Raw genomic sequence first — 23,142 nt, 5'->3', positions numbered from 1 at the left:
CTACTTGGTATTTCCAATGGCTTTATTCTGTCATTAGAAAGATTAAAAGAAATCTTCACTGAATTAGAATCCTAGGTGACCTTCTTCGGGAAATAGCGCTCTGGGCCCATGACATGTAGAAACGTTTTGCATGTTAGTGACGTTGACTTCTGTCTTCTGTTTTCCCCTGGCACTTACTTTGTTTATCTGAAATAAAATTGATTAAAATGACCCATAATAAGGAAAAGTAAGTTATAAGAATAGACATAAAGTTAAAAAATGTAGTATGAGCTTTAAAAATAATCTGGGTTATATAGTCATGATTATGAAACATTATTCTGGTCTGAATGAAGCATACTGTCCAGCTTCTATACTTGATGTTTATTACTAATACCTTTCAACATTTATAAACTAAGAGATGATACACCAGTGAGTTCTCTTGGCCCTGCCTCACTGTTTATGTTATAAATTTTTTTTTTAACATTTATTTATTTTTGAGACAGAGAGAGAGCATGAACAGGGGAGGGGCAGAGAGAGAGGGAGACACAGAATCTGAAACAGGCTCCAGGCTCTGAGCTGTCAGCACAGAGCCCGACGTGGGGCTCGAACTCACGGACCGTGCGATCATGACCTGAGCCGAAGTCGTACGCTTAACCGACCATGCTACCCAGGCGCCCCCCTGTTTATGTTATAAGTTAGAGTCCTAAATTACAGTCGTTGATTTTTTTTTTTGCCCTTTTGTTACAATTAAAAAACTATCTCAATAATCACATCTGTGGTTATTATTTTTGCAGTGATCTTTCAGAGATGAGACTGCTTATTTTCCCATCTCCAGACCAGCTTCTCAGCCTTACTTCCCTCTCTTGGTTGTGGTATATTTGATTTTCAAGTCATGAAAATGAGAAATCTCAGCTTCATCTTGGTCTCTCGCCTCTGTCTCTGAGCTACTGACTCATGGTAATTTCCTTTTGGCCTGTGTTTTACTTCTGGACCCTGTGTCTAGCCTCACTTCATTCAGTTTCTCAGATAATAACCTTTTACCTAATCACCAACCCTTTGGTCTCTCCTACTATATTTCATTTCCTCCACTGTCATAAGACAAATAGCAGTTGTGCTATTTTTGTGATCAAAATCTGCTATAGCTCCCTATTACCTTCACAAATATAATAAAAATTTGGAGACTGTTCATTGGAAAACGTTGCATTGTTGATAATGGCAACACATTAGAAACAACATAAATGTTCAACAACAGGGGGCTCATTAAACAAAACATAATTTAAACCTTATGGTGAAATTTATTTGACCTTTAGAGGTGTTGGTTTTGAAGAATATTTAATGTGTGTGAAATGTAGCAGAGCATAATATTGAATATACCATCATAAATATGAAATACAAAAAAATATTTTTGTTTATATAGATGTTTTCCTTTTTGGCCACATTTTTCACATTTTCTATAATGAATGTTCATTGTTTTTATAATCAGAAAAACTTTCTCTAACAGTCAGGATGTGGAAGGGAACTTAGGAATTATTTAGTTTAGTTGTTTTTAATATATTTTTGGACCATAGACCTCATTGAGGATCTGATGAATGATAAGGAACTTTTCTCAGAAAAATGAACATCTGACCATAGACAAAAATTTTGTCATATAATTTTGGCGGGATTTTAGATCACAGATTAAGAAAAATTTTAAAGTACAATTTTCTCATTGAGGAGAAAATGCAGGGTAAAGATTGGCCAACTCTCCCATAGGGGAATTGTAGGAAGAGTCCAGACTAGATCTTGGGTTTTTAGCATTTGCCCTGAAACTGAGTTCTCCAGAGACTTGGGATCGCATTACAAGTATCCTTCCAGTTATATGCTTCTTATGGATGCTCTGGAAGGCTGTGAGGCACCAGACCATACTTGAAGAAGTTCTCCTTTACATCTGTGGAGAGACTTCAGGGTGGTTGTGGTTGCTGCTGTTCAAGGGAGTGGCTCCCCTGCTCCTCCTCCCTGTGAGACAAGGTTTTATTACACCAAGGGGAATAGCTTCTGAGTCATTGATGACTCCTAGAAGGAAGCATATATAATGTATGTCTGGGAACAGACCTTTTAGATACCTTTTACTTTCTTATTCCTGCCCTCCCGGCCATACTTTATGATTTTATTGTGTGCACAGTGATAGGCTTTTGCTTTGACAATGTTTGTTTTCTTCTCTTATCTGGCAGTTTCCTTTATGTGAGCTTGAGCATGTTAATGATGGTAGGGCAGGACACGACCTCTGCGCTTGGGTCATTCATTGTGGTGGATGCCATAGTAGTGCCCTGCCTGGTGCCTGAATGGTCGGCAAAGTACAAGGCTAGAAAAACCTCTCTTTCCCTGGCTTTGGACAATTCTGTCTTTGCAAAACCTTCAGCTAGGCAGTGAGGAGAAAACACTACCAGTACGAGCAACACATTCAGTAGAGCCTGCCTTTGAACTGGGAATGAAGGGAGAGATGCCCTTACTTTGTCAGAAAGCCCTGAAGGGCCCTGATAAATCTTGCCACAGACAGCAGATTTTGTAGATGAAGGAGGAGTATTTTCTTTGGTGCAATAAATCTGCAAACATAGATCTAGAAACAGCTGTCTGATAATTTTTTGCAAGTTGTTAAGCCCTCTACAATCTAATCTCTGCAGAGAGCCTTGAATCAAAATAGAGGTTGGAATCCCTGCATTGAACAAAGCAGTGGTATAAAAGGTAAGAGAACATAAACATTTTTTAGTACTTCCGAGTACCAGGACTGGGAAAGGTACTTTCACAGTTATTGTAACATTTACTGCTGGGGAAATGCTGTAGTGTACCTGGTGCTATCCTTATTTTATACATGGGGAAACTGAGGCTCAAAGGGTAAATGTTTTGTCCCAGGGCATGCAGCTAAGAGGCTAAGCTGAGTGTATCTGCTTCCAGCTCAAGTTCTTTTTCCCGTAGAATAAGTAGCCCATATGGTGGCATATTGTTTTGGAGCGTCCTAATTTTCTTTTATGTGTATGTATATTTGAAATATTTTTATTTATGTACTGTAGTCTCATTAAGGGGTGCCTGGGTGGCTCAGTGGGTTGAACAGCTGACTCTTGATCTGGCCTCAGGTCATGATCTCACAGTTTTGTGAAATCGAGCCCCACATTGGGCTGTGTGCGGATAGAGTGAAGCCTGCTTGGGATTCTCTGTGTCCTTCTCTCTCTGCCCTTCCCCTGATCTCTCCCCCTCTCAAAATAAATAAATAAACTTAAAAAAAATACAAGTTAGGAAATAAAGGGGCACCTGGGTGGCTTACTTGGTTAAACATCTGACTTTGACTCAGGTGATGATGTCATGGGTGGTGAGTTCGAGCCCTACATTGGGCTCTGTACTGTCAGCACAGAGCCCACTTCGGATCCTCTGTCTCCCTCTTTCTCTGCCTCTCTCTCTCTCTCTCAAAAATAGATAAGCATTAAAAAAAGCAAAGAGATGGGGCGCCTGGGTGGCGCAGTCGGTTAAGCGTCCGACTTCAGCCAGGTCACGATCTCGCGGTCCGGGAGTTCGAGCCCCGCATCAGGCTCTGGGCTGATGGCTCAGAGCCTGGAGCCTGTTTCCGATTCTGTGTCTCCCTCTCTCTCTGCCCCTCCCCCGTTCATGCTCTGTCTCTCTCTGTCCCCAAAATAAATAAACGTTGAAAAAAAAATTAAAAAAAAAAGGCAAAGAGAAAAAACCAGAAAGGCATAAGCATACACATGTGCATGCGTACACCCAATAGTCCTATCCTGTCCACTGCTACCTGGTAGCTACCTGGTAGGATAATGGGCCTTGATAAAGGTTTCCTTTCTTCTCTCTGTTAATATACTCTTAGATTTATTTTTCCCAGGCCTTTCCCCCAAGCAAATTCCTGATGTTATTATAATTAAAATGTGTATAATTACATTAATTAGTTAATTTGTAATTGTTAATTAATATAATTAGTTAATTATTTTTTGCCAACTGCTTCATTCTGTCACCTAGTTGAGTGATGTTCTTCAGCTGTCATTTCAATACAAACTTTCTGGTGGTAGGAGATGCAGGAAGAATGAAGCAGCCCCTGGGTAGTCTGGGCAGAAACCAAAGGGGTCATGATAATACTGTAGGCTTTTCTTCAGTCCTCTTGGTGGCCTCTAAAGGAAAAGGGTCAGGACATTATCATTTGGCAGGCAGCACAGAAGAACAGAGGGATGATTTTTGGGTAGGCACGGAATACAAGATCAAATGCGTCCGGTGACTTTGTATTTCCGCTTCACCGAGAATCCTAAGAAGATGGATAGGTGTGACTTTCAGAGCCCTTCATTCTACCCTCTTAGAAATGAAGTTTTAAGTTTATTGAGTTAGGTTGTGTATGTATAAGACTGGGCCAGGGTAAGAGAGGGAGGCCTGATGCGGGTAGCTGGCACATCGTGTGGATGCTGTCATAGTTCAGCAATAGAAACCTGGAGGCAGCTGGGTCTGTCGCCCTTCCCACAAGCCCCGCCGTGAGTATCCTCCCCACACAGGCTGCCCGAGGGTGAATGTGCAGCAGCCTCGGAATCTGCCCACGGTGTGGGGTGCAGAGTAAGAAAGGGGAACAAATTAGAAACACAGAGGCTATCTGGAGGCTGACCTTTTTCTTCGACAGAACCTTGAGATTTCTAGACTCCTGAACTTTAGGATTTCCTTCCTTAACAAATCTTACGAAAAAGTAGTCAGATTCCACTTTCTGTGTCTCTTGAAACTGCTTTCACAGGGTTTTCCATTAGCCTGCTGTGGGGAAGCAAACTGCACTGTTTGCAAGAGATGTTAATGTCTCTAAATAGTTTTTTTTTTTTTGTCTTTCTCCCTTCCGTTTACTGATGTTAACATTGTGTTCAAGGCAGGAGCGTCTGCTCCAGTTGGAGCGTCAACAGTCGGCTCAACCCTTGAAACATCTGCCTGTTCTTCCTGTCGCATGTAGCGCCCCACTTCCTGCCTTCTGCTACTTCTCAGCAAGCCTGGTTAGGCAAAGCACCCGTCCTCCTGTGTCTGTGTGCAGCTGCTTGTGCCAAGCTGTCGGCTCTCTCAGGAGAGACCAGCATTCTCTGAACTTCTGTGCCTTCGTGATGTTCACTGACGTGAGTGGGGCTTTGTGTCTTTACTAACTTGAAGCGAATGCAGTTGTCAGAGAAGCTGCTTCAGCAAGCCCCTTACCCTCCTCTGCCATCCCAGCACTCAGCTTGGAAAGGTGGCATGGTGTCCCAGAACAAGGGTAGCATTTGGTGAGGAGCAGTGTGTTAGCATTGGACCTGAGACACAGGTCTCATAGGGTGGCTCCTGAGACCGATCGTTTGCCTGGGCCAGGTTGCCATGTCAGGTAAGGAGGAGTGGAAGAAAACAGGGAGGCTTTCCCAGGGAACATTAGTAATCCCAGGGTTGGACCTTGGACTGTCTTATGTGCACCTGTGTGATAAAGTTCACTATTATGTCCTGCCTTGGCCTGTGGTAAAACTGGCCCTAATTGCAAGTTCCCTTTCCTATTGTGCTCCTGTGGATAAGGCGCTCTGGCCAAACGAGTTTTCTTATCACATGAACCGAGCACAAAGTCGGCTTCACCTTGAGTGGTGGGCTTTAGTTCCCTGCCAGCTTATGGAGTTTTTCAAACATGCCAGTCCCATCCTCTTGTGGCATCATCATCCTATTGTCATGACTGTTACTACAAAATCTGTCTCCCATAGCTTCTGCTTGTTCTCTCTGTTCCTGAGTGAACCCCCGTGTGGCCTTGTGTGGCAAGCAGTGGCCGGCCCTGGGCTATGAGCAAATGTGCCTAGAGAACTGTTGTGGGTCTCAGGTGTTCAGTATTGGGTGTTATGTGTTCAGTGCTCCCCGTATCCCGAGGGTGGAAGCCTCACCCTCACCATTGGAGGGAAGGAGAGGTGATCAGAATACCAGAATGCACTGTGCCTGTTATTTTCATTCTTGGAATATATCAGGTTGTGTTTCCACTTTCCAGCTATTTGCCCTCTTCTCTGTAAACTACACAGAACAGGGAACCTGTCTGTAATTGTCATCACTAGACCCGTGGTGTCTAGCATAGTGATGCCTGGCCCTGAGCATGTACTTGATAAATAATTGTTGAATAAAAGAGTGAGGGGCGCCTGGGTGGCGCTGTCGGTTAGGCGTCCGACTTCAGCCAGGTCACGATCTCGTGGTCCTTGAGTTCGAGCCCCGCGTCGGGCTCTGTGCTGACAGCTCAGAGCCTGGAGCCTGTTTCCGATTCTGTGTCTCCCTCTCTCTCTGCCCCTCCCCCATTCATGCTCTGTCTCTCTCTGTCCCAAAAATAAATAAAAAAACGTTGAAAAAAAAATTAAAAAAAAAAAAAAGAGTGAGTGCATTTGAAGGCCCCTTTCTAGGTGAGGAACACAGTATATATTCTCTCTCTCCAGTTATTGAGTTTAAACAGTCTATCAAGTTCCATGATGCAGGACAGAGTAGGGGTGTGAGCCAAGTGCCCAGTTCCCTGCTAACTTTTCCAAGTTCCTCCAACCTCACAGATATCCCAGTAAAGGGAAGAATGGATCCTGAAGACATAACCCACATCCCTAGTTTAAAGTCAGTGTCAGATTGATGTGCTTTTGTTGATACAGACTTTGCTTAATGTTGCTGATTTGGCAACCAGCTTTACTTTCCACCTTCTGAGGCATCTTGTTCCATTTGCCTAATGAAGTTGAAAGGAATTTAGTGCCTGTCTCTCTGAATTTCATTTTGCCTGGGCTCTCTTCTCCAATTTTAATTTGTTCATGGAGCAAGCTGGTGCCCATAAATGAGAGAGGATGGGGGTGGCTTGAAGAACATTCATTCCAGCGTTTTTGTGATTTCTTTAGCTTAGGTACCATCTTACTATTTTGTACTGAGGTCAAATTAGCACACAGAATTGTCTCAGGCAGATGAGGACAGAACCATCTCTGGAGAATTTGGCCTCTCTCATACTTGGAGAAATCTATCCTTGATTACCCTTTGGTTGTTTTCATGAAGATCTGAGCTTGGGGGGAATCTGAATATCTTTTAGATCCTGGGTCTTATTTTGTGGGGCTTATCTTTAGTGCGTTTCCACTTCTGAAAATTTTACCATGTTTTATCCATCCTTCTCAATGTAAGTCTCACCTTTAAAAAATTAAACTCATATCTGTTCTCCTCTGGGGAGTCTTTCCTGCATTTATCTCTTTGTTTCCCTTTGAGAACACCCCAGATTTTTAGGTTTATTATTTTTCACATGTGGTAGCACCTAGGTTGTCAATTTTGTTCATTTTTGCCTTCCAAAGCCAAGGACTTGGAGGCATTTCCTTTTCCTTTCAGAGTGCTTTACACAGCACTACTCTGGTCAAAGGCTTTGTCAAGATTTGCTGCCTGATGGTGTGATAGTAGGAAGCAAGTAGGGATGCTTCCATGAGGGTGGGGGTTGTTCATCAGGAGACAAGACAGCAAAACTGGTGTGAGTTGTGTGACGTCACAGTAAATGGATTCACAAGGCATCCTGTGCTCTGTATGTTGAAGCAGTGGAAACGCCATGAAGAATTTTCTTCCAAGAGCAGTTTGGCCAGGTAGCTTCCCAGATGTTGCTAAATTCTGTTTCAGCTGTTTTGTGGGACTCACGTTAACGTGTCTCCCAGTGCTAGTGGAGACGACGCTGGAGGTATTACTCTTCCTGTCGTTTGTTTTTTGCCTGCATTTATAATCTGCTCTTGCAACATTACTTCTCTCACTTACGGAAACGGGCTTAGCAGTTGGAGGTGCGGTGAGTTAGAACTTACACAGAGCATGTGGTCACTGTTGCCTCGGGTGAGAAGGAGCAAAGGAAAAGAGGAGCAGGGAGGATGAGCCAAATCGTTATTTTAGTGTTTTGATTTCCAGTAAGGCAGTAGATGTTAAAGGTGTTTCCCTGCCAGTTACCCTATAACATCTGCCTTAGAGATTTAGTAAAACTCTCTCTGTGGGGTGATTGGTTCTGAACTTCATTAACAGCGGCTTGGTCGCTTGAATGAAGTGGGTATAGCACAGGTGGGTTAGCACAGAGGCAACACCTCTGTGTTAGCAAGCAAACCCACCTCAGCAACCAGCGCTAATTGGCTCCCCGGGGAAGTCCCAAGAGAAGCTGTCAATCACCATGCCTGGTTTTTTGTTTATAATTTGTTGTGATTTCTCCTCTCCTGCTCCTTCTCCACCCTCATCCAGACTGTCTCTCCTTGTGCAAATAACAAATGGTAGTCCCGGAGTACAAAAAATTAGAAAGTCGAGGTGCATCTTACCTTCATTCCAACTGCATTTTGTCTCTACATTGTATTCTCCCCAGGGTTATCTTACAGAATGAGAGGTGAGACTTATCTCTATGCCACCTTCCCCTCATTACCCCTGGTAGTTTGAAATAATACCCTATCCTCTGGGAGGGATGCTCTCTCAGGTGCATCTGACAAAGCTAAGAAGTACTGTTGAAATCTAAGTGTACACCGTAAGTGCATTTTAGAAGGTGATTTCTGGTTTTACTAATGTGACTTGCATTCTATTCTGCTGAACACTGGAGATGATCCTAGAGTCTTTGATATTTTTGTTAAATCATTATATTTTAAGATTAAATCACAGGACAAGGAAACCCTTCTCTTTCTGTAGGATATTAGATTTAAAATAAAAAATGGCTTCCTGTGGTCCAAGGACTCTTCTGATAAGAAGATAATGATTATAGTAGGTACAATTACTAAACACTTCACATATGAGGGACTACCATGATCCTGACTTTATAGGAAGCAATTGAGGGTCATGGGTCAAGGTCCCACAGTAGGTAAATGTCAGGGTGTGTGACCCAGAAGGGAGAGTCAGGATTTGACATTGGGTATCCCTGACTCCAAAAGCCTGTACTCTTAGAAGCTGCACTGTGCTGCCCCTTTTCCTGTCCAAAGTCTTTTAGCCCCACTTCGAAATAATTGAAATTAGTTTTTAGACCAGGTGTTCTTTCCTTTGTTTGAAGGTCAGAACCATCTCAGTTGTAGTTAGCTAACCATTCTTCAGTTGTGCTATTTCATGTTGTATGTTCAGGCCCATAATGAGTTAGTATTGTTGCTCTACACAGGTGATGATAAGCTTTGTGGATAGTGATGGTAGATCACATGAACCTTAGCATGCATATTTCCCCGCTTTGTTTCTTGCGCTAAGAAGGAAGGTTAGTGAGGGGTGCAAAGAGCTTTGTGGAGCAGTCTATTCCAGGATTATGCAGACAGAGTTGAAGTTCTGTCTCCCACCCAGTGACAGGGCATGATTAGCACCAAGAGGACACAGGGAGAACTTAAGCTTTTTCTGGTGAGTGTGTGATATTGGACAGTAGGTTGGGGGGAATTCAAAGGAATAACCACTTGTGGAAACATTTTTATGTATTTCCTGCACACATGGGGCCCCAAAAGTTGTCTATTTCTTCTTATTATGTACTTAATTTAAGATATTTTTCTTTTGGCTTGTGCTTACGAGAGGATTTAAGCTTGATCAATGCAAGTTAATTTTTAAAGGATCATCAAAACCTCTAAACCTGTGGCATTATCCTTAGGTTGTAAGTGTTAAACTCAGTCCACCCCCTTGTTTCATAAAGAGCAAAATTAATCTGGAGACCTTTAGAGCTAATTAATTTGGATAAGCCAAAATATTACATATTCTTATTTTAAATGAGAGGGATTTTAGTGCTGTAGTTCTTTTCATATTGTTCTAAAGTAAAGTTAAATTGAATAGAAAGGTAGACAGGTTAGTTACACATTGAAACTCCTCTAAAGCCTTCTCAGTATCATTTCCTTTTAGCAGTTGATTATACAGAGAGACTTAGGGAAGGGTACATGGGAGAAAAGGAATTGGGTTAAACCTTCCTGGATTCTGACTTGGAGTATAAAAATTGGTTCTGAAAATCAAAGTTTGGAACATTAACTGGAGCACCACTTCTCTAATGTACCTTGGTCAGCAGTTACCATCCCAGGATTCAGGGTTGTTTCTATTTGGTGAAGAAATGGGATACAAAAATGCACATGTAATTCAAATCATACTTCAGCCACAGTTTTTACCTTCTTCTGTTGTATCCTACATCCCCAAAATAAATCTCTCTTGGAAAGAACTCAGTATAATAACTTGTTTCCAGTCTTCTTCCATTTTCATGTGTCCCTATAGGATAGACAGAGGTGCCAGTAAACAGTAAAATGATCAAAAGACGAGACAAAGGAGTGGCATAGGAGGCAGAGTCTCTCGATAGCAGACAGAAAGGATGGCCAGCCTCTGACTCACAGCCTGTCTTGAAAGATTGGCAATGACTTTGAAATTTTATCAAGTCCATCTCTTTTCCTTTAGGCAGGACTGTGTTTGTATCTTTCCCAGTGGATGATAATCTGTCCTATTTTTTTTAATGAACTTCCAGTGTGGAGGGCACCAGCCCTCTCAGGAACTCATTGTGAAGGTAGATAGTTTTCAGGGAAGGATTCTGTTATTGTTGATTTTTGTTGTTCATCGCCTCCTCTGGGATGATCAACTTTGTAGGAACAGAGTTGCATCCATATAAAGTCATTGTCTCTGGAGCTTAAACAGAGTAACAGAGAACTTTACTACCCTAGAGAACAAGTAGTCTGATCCCTTCACTGTGACTGGTGTCTCCTCCACATTGAGAATGCAGGCCTTTCTCTTTTAAATTCATGTTGTATTGTTGACTTCTTTGCTCTTTAGACCTTCCCAGTTTTTGCCAACTCTGTGTATTGGTAGTGTTTCTCTGCTCTCTGCTAACATTTTGCTGTTTTTGTCCTCAATACCTAAAATTTGTGAATGCTCTTGTTGTCTGTGATGTCTAGGCCATAGGATTAGCAGGGGAATGACTCCAAGTTATGGGCTCCAGCCCTGTTTCTGCCACAGCTACCAGTATGACTTGGGGTGAGTAACTTTACTAAGTATCTTTGAGTTTCATTTCACCACTGTTAAATGTGTGGCTGGTTTAGAGCAGTTTCTCAGTGAGTTTTCCAAGGAATGTTGATACATACAATGTAAGAAATGGTCCAGTTTTTAAATAGGTGGTGGTGATGCTCATGGTGATGGTGCCGGGGTGAGCACAAGATTAAACTTCCTCAAACAGATTTTTTTTTTTTACTGGAAGACTTGAGTCTTTAAAAAAGTACATTGTTAATCATCAAATCTTCAGAAGAGGTTTCCTAAATTTATCCAGTTATGATGCCTTTCTTCCCCTTTAGTACTACATTCATGTCATCTACTTTGGGCCAGGTTCAAAGTACTCCCTTTACTACTTATCCTAAAAGGGAAATAAAACTGCCAGAAGAGTGTTCAGGGCTCTCTAGTTTATGCATTCTGTGGTCCCACTTTGGCTTCATGAGCTGTATGAGGGGAGGGGTCTTTTCTTATTCATCCTGTATAAAGAGGGTCTACTTTAGTGCTTGGTGACTACAAGATATTTAATAACTGTGCTGATATTTAAACTGTTGATAAATGGAAGAAACTGCCTTGAAAATTTTTGAGCTGCTTGTCACAGAAATTGTTATTAGAGACTGGATTTTTGAAATGAATGGAATTTGTAGCCAAGATGATACGTAAGATCAGGAATTTATGAGAGTTTCCTATGGTTATAAATACAGTATCACAATAACATTACTCATAGATAACCTCCAGTAGGTTAGAAAAGGACAAAGTATAGCTTTGTAGGCAGTTTTTATTGGTAAATTCCTTTCCTTGGTTTGAATAAAGTTTTTGATCACCTCGAGTCCAGATTCCTCCTGGGCGCATGGAATTACTAATCTGGAAGTCCAGATTAGCAATACATAAAGAGGGACAAGACCCCAAGAAATTTACCTCATCTGTGATCTTGCACACTGCCACTGTGTCGTTAGGAATTTCATTCACTAAATTTAGGATGAGTTTGTTTTTCTGTTTTGCTATTCCATTACTCTGCTGTATTTCTTACAAATTTTTGGAGAGCTCAATATATGTCTCATATGCATATATCTCTCCTTTGATACATAGTGTTTTATGATTACAGGAAGAACTCAGTAAATATTTTCTGGGAAAATTAATAGATGAATATGGTGGCTTTGACATTTTTCCAATTTATAATCGAAAGTTAGATAGTAAATATGATGAATTTATGCTTAGCAGAAGTTCAAGCATTGAAAATAGGGAAAAACAGGAAAAAATTACCTATCATTCCACTGCCAGAGAATAACTACCATTAAGACTTCAGATTATTTCCTTCTACACATACTGTATACAGAGGAATTTTTCATATAGAGTTATAATTGTGTCGTATATATAATTTTGTGTCCTGTTTTTTTTCACTTGACATGATACAAAGTGTTGATCAACATTAGATGTACTATTTTATATGTAAGAAATATTTCACAAGAAAAATTAAAAAAACATAGAAGTCCCAGGTGACATGATTTTCACAAATAAAATTTTCACATTTTTCCTGTATGGGTTTCTTAAGCATTCATTCTTTTATAAATATTTCTAATTAGGCTTTTTCTCCATTTTATTTGTATTGAATTATTTTGCTATATGAAAGGGCTGTGGTAAGCATTTTGGGCATGAGCTCTTTCTTGGTTTTCCTTGTGAACATTTTCAAAACATAATGTAACTATTTGTGAACTGCTTTTCAAAAATTTATACTGTTATTTCTTCTCTCTACCTACCAGTGTACCAACATTCTCAACTCATTGCAATTTCACCAAGAATGAATATTTTTTTTAAACTTTTAAAAATATTGATTAACTTTCAAGGTAAACGGTTCCTTATTTTGTTTCATTGTGTGGTCTTATTAGTGAGCTCCAATTATTCTCCTATATTTTTTACACATCATTTTTGTTCTTTTATTAACAGTCCATTCACACCTTTTTATTTATTTTTCTTAATGGATTATATGAATGCTTCATTCCACAGAGTGTGCTATTTCCTGCAGGTGTGAATACACACAACATCATTTTAGCTGTTGCCTGAGCATGTGTAAGCAGCAGAGTGAAGCCACCATCACTGTGGGCAGCCAGAGCAGGCTGCTGTGGAGACTGTTTTGTAATGTGGCACCTAGGAGGGAGCGAATTACTAAACAGCCCCCCTTTTCCGTTAGGTTAGCATTGCAAAAGCCAGTCTTGGCTAGTGAGGTGTGTGTGCCAGGCTTCATTCTTCCCTTTGTGTCAGCTATTATTAGACCCAGAAATTGCCAGTAAATTGGGGCTCTGGGCACATTTTGGTTTATGCTGCTGTCTGAATTCTGAAGTGTTGCAACTACTCAATATGGTTTGCTCTTCACTTGAGCAAATTGCCAACAGCTTGTATGTGACTCCTTAAGAATAACGAGAATCAACCTCATTTTAGGAGTGGGGACAGATTGTGTCTGTATTTGGCAACCCACATTCCACTGCAGCTGGGATTGCTTAAGACACTCCATGGAGGTGAGGGGCCGTATTGACAGAGAAAATGTCCATTTTGTCTGAGGGGCTGCTGAGTTTTGTCAGCATTTGTTGGCAGTGATGCTTTCTGTAGCATGGCTTCACTCTCCAAAGCACTGGACGTGACACAAGTAATGGAAGATGGCTGCAGTCTATTTCTGTCCTTTGTCATTTTATGAGGGAGCGAAGTCCTAAATGCCTTCAGACAGAACATTCTAAGGACTCCTTGTGAAACAAGACAAACTTGGAAAAAAATACATCAAATAATGCAGATTGTATATTTTCTTATACTAATTTTTTTGTCTTGCATGAGACACTCAGAAATAGTTCGAGTATTGTTAGTGCCACGGAAATAGTCATACAGCAAAGAAAAGAAAAGCTCTTTCCACTGAATAGCAGAGATTTTGTGTGGGACAATTAAGAATAGATGGAAATGCTTGGAGAGTCTTTCCTAAATTCTATTTTTATCATTTTTTTCCCTTAAGATTTAATCTTTTCAATGACTCACCAATGTAGATAGCATTAATATTCCCCTTTCACAGATTACGAGCTGGAGGCAAAAAGATTAAAAGACTGCACATCTCATTACTGGCTGAGTCAGATTATGTCTAAACATCACGATGACATAGTCTATATTATTAGCAACTAATAAAAGTGCTTCTTGCACTTTAAGTTTTCTACATAATTTTACACATGATATTGCACATGCATTAGTAGATGGCTTTGAAGCCCGAATCAAGTGATGGCTGCAGTATTATAGGGAAGGACACCATAGAAAAGCCATGTGTTATTACTGATTATAGTTATTTTTACTTTAGTTGGAAAGAAAGGTGAGTTCTGGCAAGAGACATTCTCTGTGAAACACTTCTTTCGTCTGTAAACTGGAAGGAATAAATAATGCTGCACCTTGCAGGGCTGGACAAGATAGCATCTTTGACTGACTATCCAAAGAATACTATATTTCCAGTTGTGTCTTTGAGGAGGTAGGGATACTGACATATGTATGAATGAGCATGAGTAGGGTATAATGGCATAATGACGGTATCATGGGAAGAAATCTTTTTTTTTTTTTGCCTCTTAATGTAATGTTGACATTCTGGGTGAACCTTGGACTCTGTGGTTGTCAAGGAATCTTAAACCAAGAACAGATCATTTCTGCTTTCCCACATAGCGATGTTCCTCCTTTGAGAAACATTAGTCTCTGCTTTGGCAGTGGTATATTATCTTTTGCTTATCATGCCTACCTAACAAATAATTTTAGAAGGGTATAGCAAAAAGAGTTTTATGTAAGAGACTTTTCAAGGAATCAAGGTTGCTTGATGATTCTTTTTAGGAGCATGGAAGATTCTTAAAGCATAGTGTCTTTATGGCTTGTTAAACTAGCCCTTTATTAAACTAATAGTTCTGTGAATTATTTACCATTGAGTCAGGTTCCTTTTTGTTCTGTCCATTTACAGGCTAATGTGGGCCATATTGTTTCTGAAATATTAACAAGGTCATTCTAAATCATTATTCTGGAAATCAATACATGTGGCTTCTTTATATTTAATACTCTTGACTTCAGTACTAATTCCAGGTATGTCAGGTGGATGTTATTATCTGAATAACTGTAAAGATAAGTTAGTATTAATTAACATAATTGTGCCTTTTCTCTTCACAAATTTTTTTTGCTAGAATTGTAATAACAGTGTTTCCAATAAAAACACCACCTGAGATGTACCTTCCTTTCTCATAGGATAGCTCTTTACTTTAAAGCTGAGATGGCCTTTCAACTCTGAAGCACCTCTGATTTTCCAGAAAGGACTAATCTAATGCTGTGAAGCAGACGAAATCCTTTTAACATATTCCCACTTTATGGCCAATGCCAGAAAAACATTTATCAGCCTATTGTTGTTTTAAATGCTTACAAAGAGACCACAGAGTAAGAAAGAGATAGTAACAACCCCTAGCATGCCTGGAGAATGGCCTGTTCTTTTATATTTGTGGAGCCCTGTGTCAAGAATGAAAATGTCTAAAAGTAAAGTGCACTTACTCAGAATCTCTGGGGTAAGGTGCAAAGAGCTTGTGCTATAGGAGCCCAGATTAAAAATTAAATGATTGAAACCAGCAGAGCATCTGTTACCAGTATTACGGTGGGAGCTTTCTGGTTAACTCTGTGCCATCTTCACAATTTCCATAAATTGGTGTTGGAAACTAACATCCTTTGGTCTTCTAGTTGCTGTCCGTAGCTCCTAGTAAACCATTTGCTGGTGAGCTGTTTCTTCACAGTCCAGTGATTATTGGTCTTCCAAGGCATGGACTTAATCCATCAATGTGTGATCTAGTCTGTTCAGCATCCTAGTCAAGTTCCAAGTGGTAGGAGTCAAATCCCACTGCCATTACATATCTAGGCTTTGCCCCTGAGACGTGGCATGGGGTACAAAATAGAGTCTAGGAGTGGTACATATACTGTTTACTGATGGGGAGGATCCATGAAGAGGAGAAGGGGCAAGCCCGAGGGATGGGATAGGCCCCTTTTCTTCCAGTTGGTTCCTGTTCTTTTAGATCTGCTCCAATTCTCTACTACTTCCATAGGTGTAAAATCTGAAAACTAAAAGGTGTAATGCTATAGCATCCTTATTTCTATATGTCCCATTTTCAGTCCATACCTCTGCCATTGCCATCACTATATTTTCCAAGGTCTTTCAACTCTCCCCAAAGCTTATGTCTCTCCTTTACCATGCATTTCAAAGGCTCTCCTTTATTAGTAGAACTTCAGCTGTTTTTCAAACATTATTAGAAAGAATCTAACTAAACGAGCTGGTGTGAGTATGCAGCTGATGTTTGACCAAAAGAAAAAAAAAACAAAGAAAAATAGAGCCATGGAATTGTGAGTATTGTCAAGTGGAATGGTATTCTTATTTATTTATTTATATAAAAATGTTTGGGTTTTTTTGAGAGAGAGAGAGAACGTGAGCAACAGAGGGGCAGAGAGAGAGAATCCCAAGCAGGCTCTGAGCCCAGCATGGAGCTTAATGTGGGGCTTGATCCCATGAGCCATGACCTCATGACCTGAACTGAAATCAAGAGTCAGTTGCTCAACTGAGTCGGCCACCCAGGTGCCCACGAAGTGGTACTTTTAAAAAGAAGATATTTCAGATTTTTGAGGACACCAGGGGTGGCAAGATGGCGGCTTAGGAGGACGCTGGGCTCACCGCACGTCCTGCTGATCACTTAGATTCCACCTACACCTGCCTAAATAACCCAGAAAACCGCCAGAGGATTAGCAGAACCGAGTCGCCGGAGCCAAACGCAGACGAGAGGCCCACGGAAGAGGGTAGGAAGGGCGGCGAGGCGGTGCATGCTCCATGGACTGGAGGGAGGGAGCCAGGGTGGAGGGGCGGCTCGCCGGCCAAGCAGAGCCCCCGAGTCTGGCTGGCAAAAGCGGAGGGGCCGGGCGGACTGTGTTCCCACAACAAGCGCGACTTAGCGTCTGGGAGGTCATAAGTTAACAGCTCTGCTCCGGAAAGCGGGAAGGCTGGAGGACAAAGGGAGGGAGAGCTGCTGAGCCCCCTGACAACAGAGCTCAGTTTGGTGGGGAACAAAGGCGCTCGCCAGCGCCATCTCCCCCGCCCATCCCCCAGCCGAAATCCCAAAGGGAACCGGTTCCTGCCAGGGAACTTGCTTGCTCCGCGCAAACACCCAACTCTGCGCTTCTGTGGAGCCAAACCTCCGGCAGCGGATCTGACTCCCTCCCGCTGCCACAGGGCCCCTCCTGAAGTGGATCACCTAAGGAGAAGCGATCTAAGCCTGCCCCTCCTGCCCCCGAGCACCTTGCCTACCCACCCCAGCTAATACGCCAGATCCCCAGCATCACAAGCCTGGCAGGGTGCAAGTAGCCCAGATGAGCCACACCACCCCACAGTGAATCCCGCCCCTAGGAGAGGGGAAGAGAAGGCACACACCAGTCTGACTATGGCCCCAGCGGTGGGCTGGGGGCAGACATCAGGTCTGACTGCGGCCCCGCCCACCAACTCCAGTTATACACCACAGCACAGGGGAAGTGCCCTGCAGGTCCTCACCACGCCAGGGACTGTCCAAAATGACCAAGCGGAAGAATTCCCCTCAGAAGAATCTCCAGGAAATAACAACAGCTAATGAGCTGATCAAAAAGGACTTAAATAACATAACAGAAAGTTAATTTAGAATAATAGTCATAAAATTAATCGCTGGGCTTGAAAACAGTATACAGGACAGCAGAGAATCTCTTGCTACAGAGATCAAGGGACTAAGGAACAATCACGAGGAGCTGAAAAATGCTTTAAACGAAATGCATAACAAAATGGAAACCACCACAGCTCGGCTTGAAGAGGCAGAGGAGAGAATAGGTGAACTAGAAGATAAAGTTATGGAAAAAGAGGAAGCTGAGAAAAAGAGAGATAAAAAAATCCAGGAGTATGAGGGGAAAATTAGAGAACTAAGTGATACACTAAAAAGAAATAATATACGCATAATTGGTATCCCAGAGGAGGAAGAGAGAGGGAAAGGTGCTGAAGGGGTACTTGAAGAAATCATAGCTGAGAACTTCCCTGAACTGGGGAAGGAAAAAGGCATTGAAATCCAAGAGGCACAGAGAACTCCCTTCAGACGTAACTTGAATCGATCTTCTGCACGACATATCATAGTGAAACTGGCAAAATACAAGGATAAAGTTAAAATTCTGAAAGCAGCAAGGGGTAAACGTGCCCTCACATATAAAGGGAGACCTATAAGACTCGTGACTGATCTCTCCTTTGAAACTTGGCAGGCCAGAAAGAATTGGCATGAGATTTTCAGGGTGCTAGACAGAAAAAATATGCAGCCAAGAATCCTTTATCCAGCAAGTCTGTCATTTAGAATAGAAGGAGAGATAAAGGTGTTCCCAAACAAACAAAAACTGAAGGAATTTGTCACCACTAAACCAGCCCTACAAGAGATCCTAAGGGGGACCCTGTGAGACAAAGTCCCAGAGACATCACTATAAGCATAAAACATACAGACATCACAATGACTCTAAACCCGTATCTTTCTATAATAACACTGAATGTAAATGGATTAAATGCGCCAACCAAAAGACATAGGGTATCAGAATGGATAAAAAAACAAGACCCATCGATTTGCTGTCTACAAGAGACTCATTTTAGACCTGAGGACACCTTTAGATTGAGAGTGAGGGGATGGAGAACTATTTATCATGCGACTGGAAGCCAAAAGAAAGCTGGAGTAGCCTTACTTATATCAGACAAACTAGACTTTAAATTAAAGGCTGTAACAAGAGATGAAGAAGGACATTATATAATAGTTACAGGGTCTATCCATCAGGAAGAGCTAACAATTATAAATGTCTATGCACCGAAAACCGGAGCCCCCAAATATATAAAACAATTACTCATAAACAAGAGCAACCTTATTGATAAGAATGTGGTAATTGCAGGGGACTTTAACACCCCACTTACAGAAATGGATAGATCATCTAGACACACGGTCAATGAAGAAACAAGGGCCCTGAATGACACATTGGATCAGATGGACTTGACAGATCTATTTAGAACTCTGCATCCCAAAGCAACAGAATATACTTTCTTCTCGAGTGCACATGGAACATGCTCCAAGATAGATCATATACTGGGTCACAAAACAGCCCTTCATAAGTTTACAAGAATTGAAATTATACCATGCTTACTTTCAGACCACAATGCTATGAAGCTTGAAATCAACCACAGAAAAAAGTCTGGAAAAACTCCAAAAGCATGGAGGTTAAAGAACACCCTACTAACGAATGAGTGGGTCAACCAGACAATTAGAGAAGAAATTAAAAAATATATGGAAACAAACGAAAATGAAAATACAACAATCCAAACGCTTTGGGACGCAGCAAAGGCAGTCCTGAGAGGAAAATACATTGCCATCCAGGCCTATCTCAAGAAACAAGAAAAATCCCAAATACCAAATCTAACAGCACACCTAAAGGAACTAGAAGCAGAACAGCAAAGGCAGCCTAAGCCCAGCAGAAGAAGAGAAATAATAAAGATCAGAGCAGAAATAAACAATATAGAATCTAAAAAAACTGTAGAGCAGATCAACGAAACCAAGAGTTGGTTTTTTGAAAAAATAAACAAAATTGACAAACCTCTAGCCAGGCTTCTCAAAAAGAAAAGGGAGATGACCCAAATAGATAAAATCATGAATGAAAATGGAATGATTACAACCAATCCCTCAGAGATACAAACAATTATCAGGGAATACTATGAAAAATTATATGCCAACAAATTGGACAACCTGGAAGAAATGGACAAATTCCTGAACACCCACACTCTTCCAAAACTCAATCAGGATGAAATAGAAAGCTTGAACAGACCCATAACCAGTGAAGAAATTGAATCGGTTATCAAAAATCTCCCAACAAATAAGAGTCCAGGACCAGATGGCTTCCCAGGGGAGTTCTACCAGACGTTTAAAGCAGAGATAATACCTATCCTTCTCAAGCTATTCCAAGAAATAGAAAGGGAAGGAAAACTTCCAGACTCATTCTATGAAGCCAGTATTACCTTGATTCCTAAACCAGACAGAGACCCAGTAAAAAAAGAGAACTACAGGCCAATATCCCTGATGAATATGGATGCAAAAATTCTCAATAAGATACTAGCAAATCGAATTCAACGGCATATAAAAAGAATTATTCACCATGATCAAGTGGGATTCATTCCTGGGATGCAGGGCTGGTTCAACATTCGCAAATCAATCAACGTGATACATCACATTAACAAAAAAAGAGAGAAGAACCATATGATCCTGTCAATCGATGCAGAAAAGGCCTTCGACAAAATCCAGCACCCTTTCTTAATAAAAACCCTTGAGAAAGTCGGGATAGAAGGAACATACTTAAAGATCATAAAAGCCATTTATGAAAAGCCCACAGCTAACATCATCCTCAACGGGGAAAAACTGAGAGCTTTTTCCCTGAGATCAGGAACACGACAAGGATGCCCACTCTCACCGCTGCTGTTTAACATAGTGCTGGAAGTTCTAGCATCAGCAATCAGACAACAAAAGGAAATCAAAGGCATCAAAATTGGCAAAGATGAAGTCAAGCTTTCGCTTTTTGCAGATGACATGATATTATACATGGAAAATCCAATAGACTCCACCAAAAGTCTGCTAGAACTGATACAGGAATTCAGCAAAGTTGCAGGATACAAAATCAATGTACAGAAATCAGTTGCATTCTTATACACTAACAATGAAGCAACAGAAAGACAAATAAGGAAACTGATCCCATTCACAATTGCACCAAGAAGCATAAAATACCTAGGAATAAATCTAACCAAAGATGTAAAGGATCTGTATGCTGAAAACTATAGAAAGCTTATGAAGGAAATTGAAGAAGATTTAAAGAAATGGAAAGACATTCCCTGCTCATGGATTGGAAAAATAAATATTGTCAAAATGTCAATACTACCCAAAGCTATCTACACATTCAATGCAATCCCAATCAAAATTGCACCAGCATTCTTCTCGAAACTAGAACAAGCCATCCTAAAATTCATATGGAACCACAAAAGGCCCCGAATAGCCAAAGGAATTTTGAAGAAGAAGACCAAAGCAGGAGGCATCACAATCCCAGACTTTAGCCTCTACTACAAAGCTGTCATCATCAAGACAGCATGGTATTGGCACCAAAACAGACACATAGACCAATGGAATAGAATAGAAACCCCAGAACTAGACCCACAAACGTATGGCCAACTCATCTTTGACAAAGCAGGAAAGAACATCCAAGGGAAAAAAGACAGCCTCTTTAACAAATGGTGCTGGGAGAACTGGACAGCAACATGCAGAAGGTTGAAACTAGACCACTTTCTCACACCATTCACAAAAATAAACTCAAAATGGATAAAGGACCTAAATGTGAGACAGGAAACCATCAAAACCTTAGAGGAGAAAGCAGGAAAAGACCTCTCTGACCTCAGCCGTAGCAATCTCTTACTCGACACATCCCCAAAGGCAAGGGAATTAAAAGCAAAAGTGAATTACTGGGACCTTATGAAGATAAAAAGCTTCTGCACAGCAAAGGAAACAACCAACAAAACTAAAAGGCAACCAACGGAATGGGAAAAGATATTCGCAAATGACATATCGGACAAAGGGCTAGTATCCAAAATCTATAAAGAGCTCACCAAACTCCACACCCGAAAAACAAATAACCCAGTGAAGACATGGGCAGAAAACATGAATAGACACGTCTCTAAAGAAGACATCCGGATGGCCAACAGGCACATGAAAAGATGTTCAGCGTCGCTCCTTATCAGGGAAATACAAATCAAAACCACACTCAGGTATCACCTCACGCCAGTCAGAGTGGCCAAAATGAACAAATCAGGAGACTATAGATGCTGGAGAGGATGTGGAGAAACGGGAACCCTCTTGCACTGTTGGTGGGAATGCAAATTGGTGCAGCCGCTCTGGAAAGCAGTGTGGAGGTTCCTCTGAAAATTAAAAATAGACCTACCCTATGACCCAGCAATAGCACTGCTAGGAATTTATCCAAGGGATACAGGAGCACTGATGCATAGGGCCACTTGTACCCCAATGTTCATAGCAGCACTCTCAACAATAGCCAAATTATGGAAAGAGCCTAAATGTCCATCAACTGATGAATGGATAAAGAAATTGTGGTTTATATACACAATGGAATATTACGTGGCAATGAGAAAAAATGAAATATGGCCTTTTGTAGCAACGTGGATGGAACTGGAGAGTGTGATGCTAAGTGAAATAAGCCATACAGAGAAAGAGAGATACCATATGGTTTCACTCTTATGTGGATCCTGAGAAACTTAACAGGAACCCATGGGGGAGGGGAAGGAAAAAAAAAAAAAGAGGTTAGAATGGGAGAGAGCCAAAGCATAAGAGACTGTTAAAAACTGAGAACAAACTGAGGGTTGATGGGGGGTGGGAGGGAGGAGAGGGTGGGTGATGGGTATTGAGGAGGGCACCTTTTGGGATGAGCACTGGGTGTTGTATGGAAACCAATTTGTCAATAAATTTCATAAAAAAAAAAGAAGATATTTCATTTATAAGTGTACAAAGTAGATTTTCTTTTGTTTAAATTGTATGTTAATGTCATATTCTCTACTCCCCCCCCCCATAGATTTTTAACTTTGATAGCTATCTAATCTTAATATTTGAAAATAGAGTTGCTAGATTGAGCAGGCCCAGGGACATACGTCACTTCTGCACAAATCTTTGCTTTTTTTTGGGCAAGCCATACCCAGACTATTGTCTGCTTGGTTACAGTTTCTCACCTGCTTCTAGAGATGCTTATCCTCACTGACCAGGGTTGGGGACCTGACATAGACCCATCAGAAGAGCATGCTTTTATCTGCAATGAACCTTAAAAGTTAAAAAAAAAGTTTTTTCTTCAGTATTGTAGTAGTTATATCATTTACACAGTATTGTGAAAAGAAAATGATAATTTGTAAGTTAAAAAATAGACATACTGTGAAGATCTCTTAAAGTTTAGTCCACTTTTCTGCAGAATCATTGTGTCTCATGGTAGAGTGAATATCTACAGCAAAAGTAGGTTTTCAGTGGGGTCAGAGAGTAGAAGCTCTGTAAGAAACCTTGAAATTTTATCAGAAAATTTTCAGCAGTGAAATTCAAGGAAAGATCGTATCACTGGACTTTTCGATAGTTATGTTAAATTTCT

At 41.1% G+C, this 23,142-nt stretch overlaps 1 protein-coding gene across 2 annotated transcripts in view; it reads left to right on the top strand.

The window, feature by feature from the left end:
* Positions 1 to 23,142, top strand: part of PDE4D (phosphodiesterase 4D) — a 1,415,237-nt gene that overhangs the window by 220,770 nt on the left and 1,171,325 nt on the right. The window contains exon 1 of one of the 2 annotated variants that reach the window (XM_047855190.1): positions 4,997 to 5,093. The exons of the other annotated variant lie outside the window; for it this stretch is intronic. The gene's annotated coding sequence lies outside the window, so the exon portion shown is untranslated. Of the gene's footprint in view, positions 1 to 4,996; positions 5,094 to 23,142 lie in introns of those variants that run through there. 2 annotated transcript variants of the gene reach the window in all.

This window comes from Prionailurus viverrinus, chromosome A1 (genome assembly GCF_022837055.1).
Source record: "Prionailurus viverrinus isolate Anna chromosome A1, UM_Priviv_1.0, whole genome shotgun sequence".
NCBI lineage: Eukaryota > Metazoa > Chordata > Mammalia > Carnivora > Felidae > Prionailurus > Prionailurus viverrinus.
Note: the sequence above shows the minus strand (reverse complement) of the source record. Positions and strands in the feature narration are given on the sequence as shown.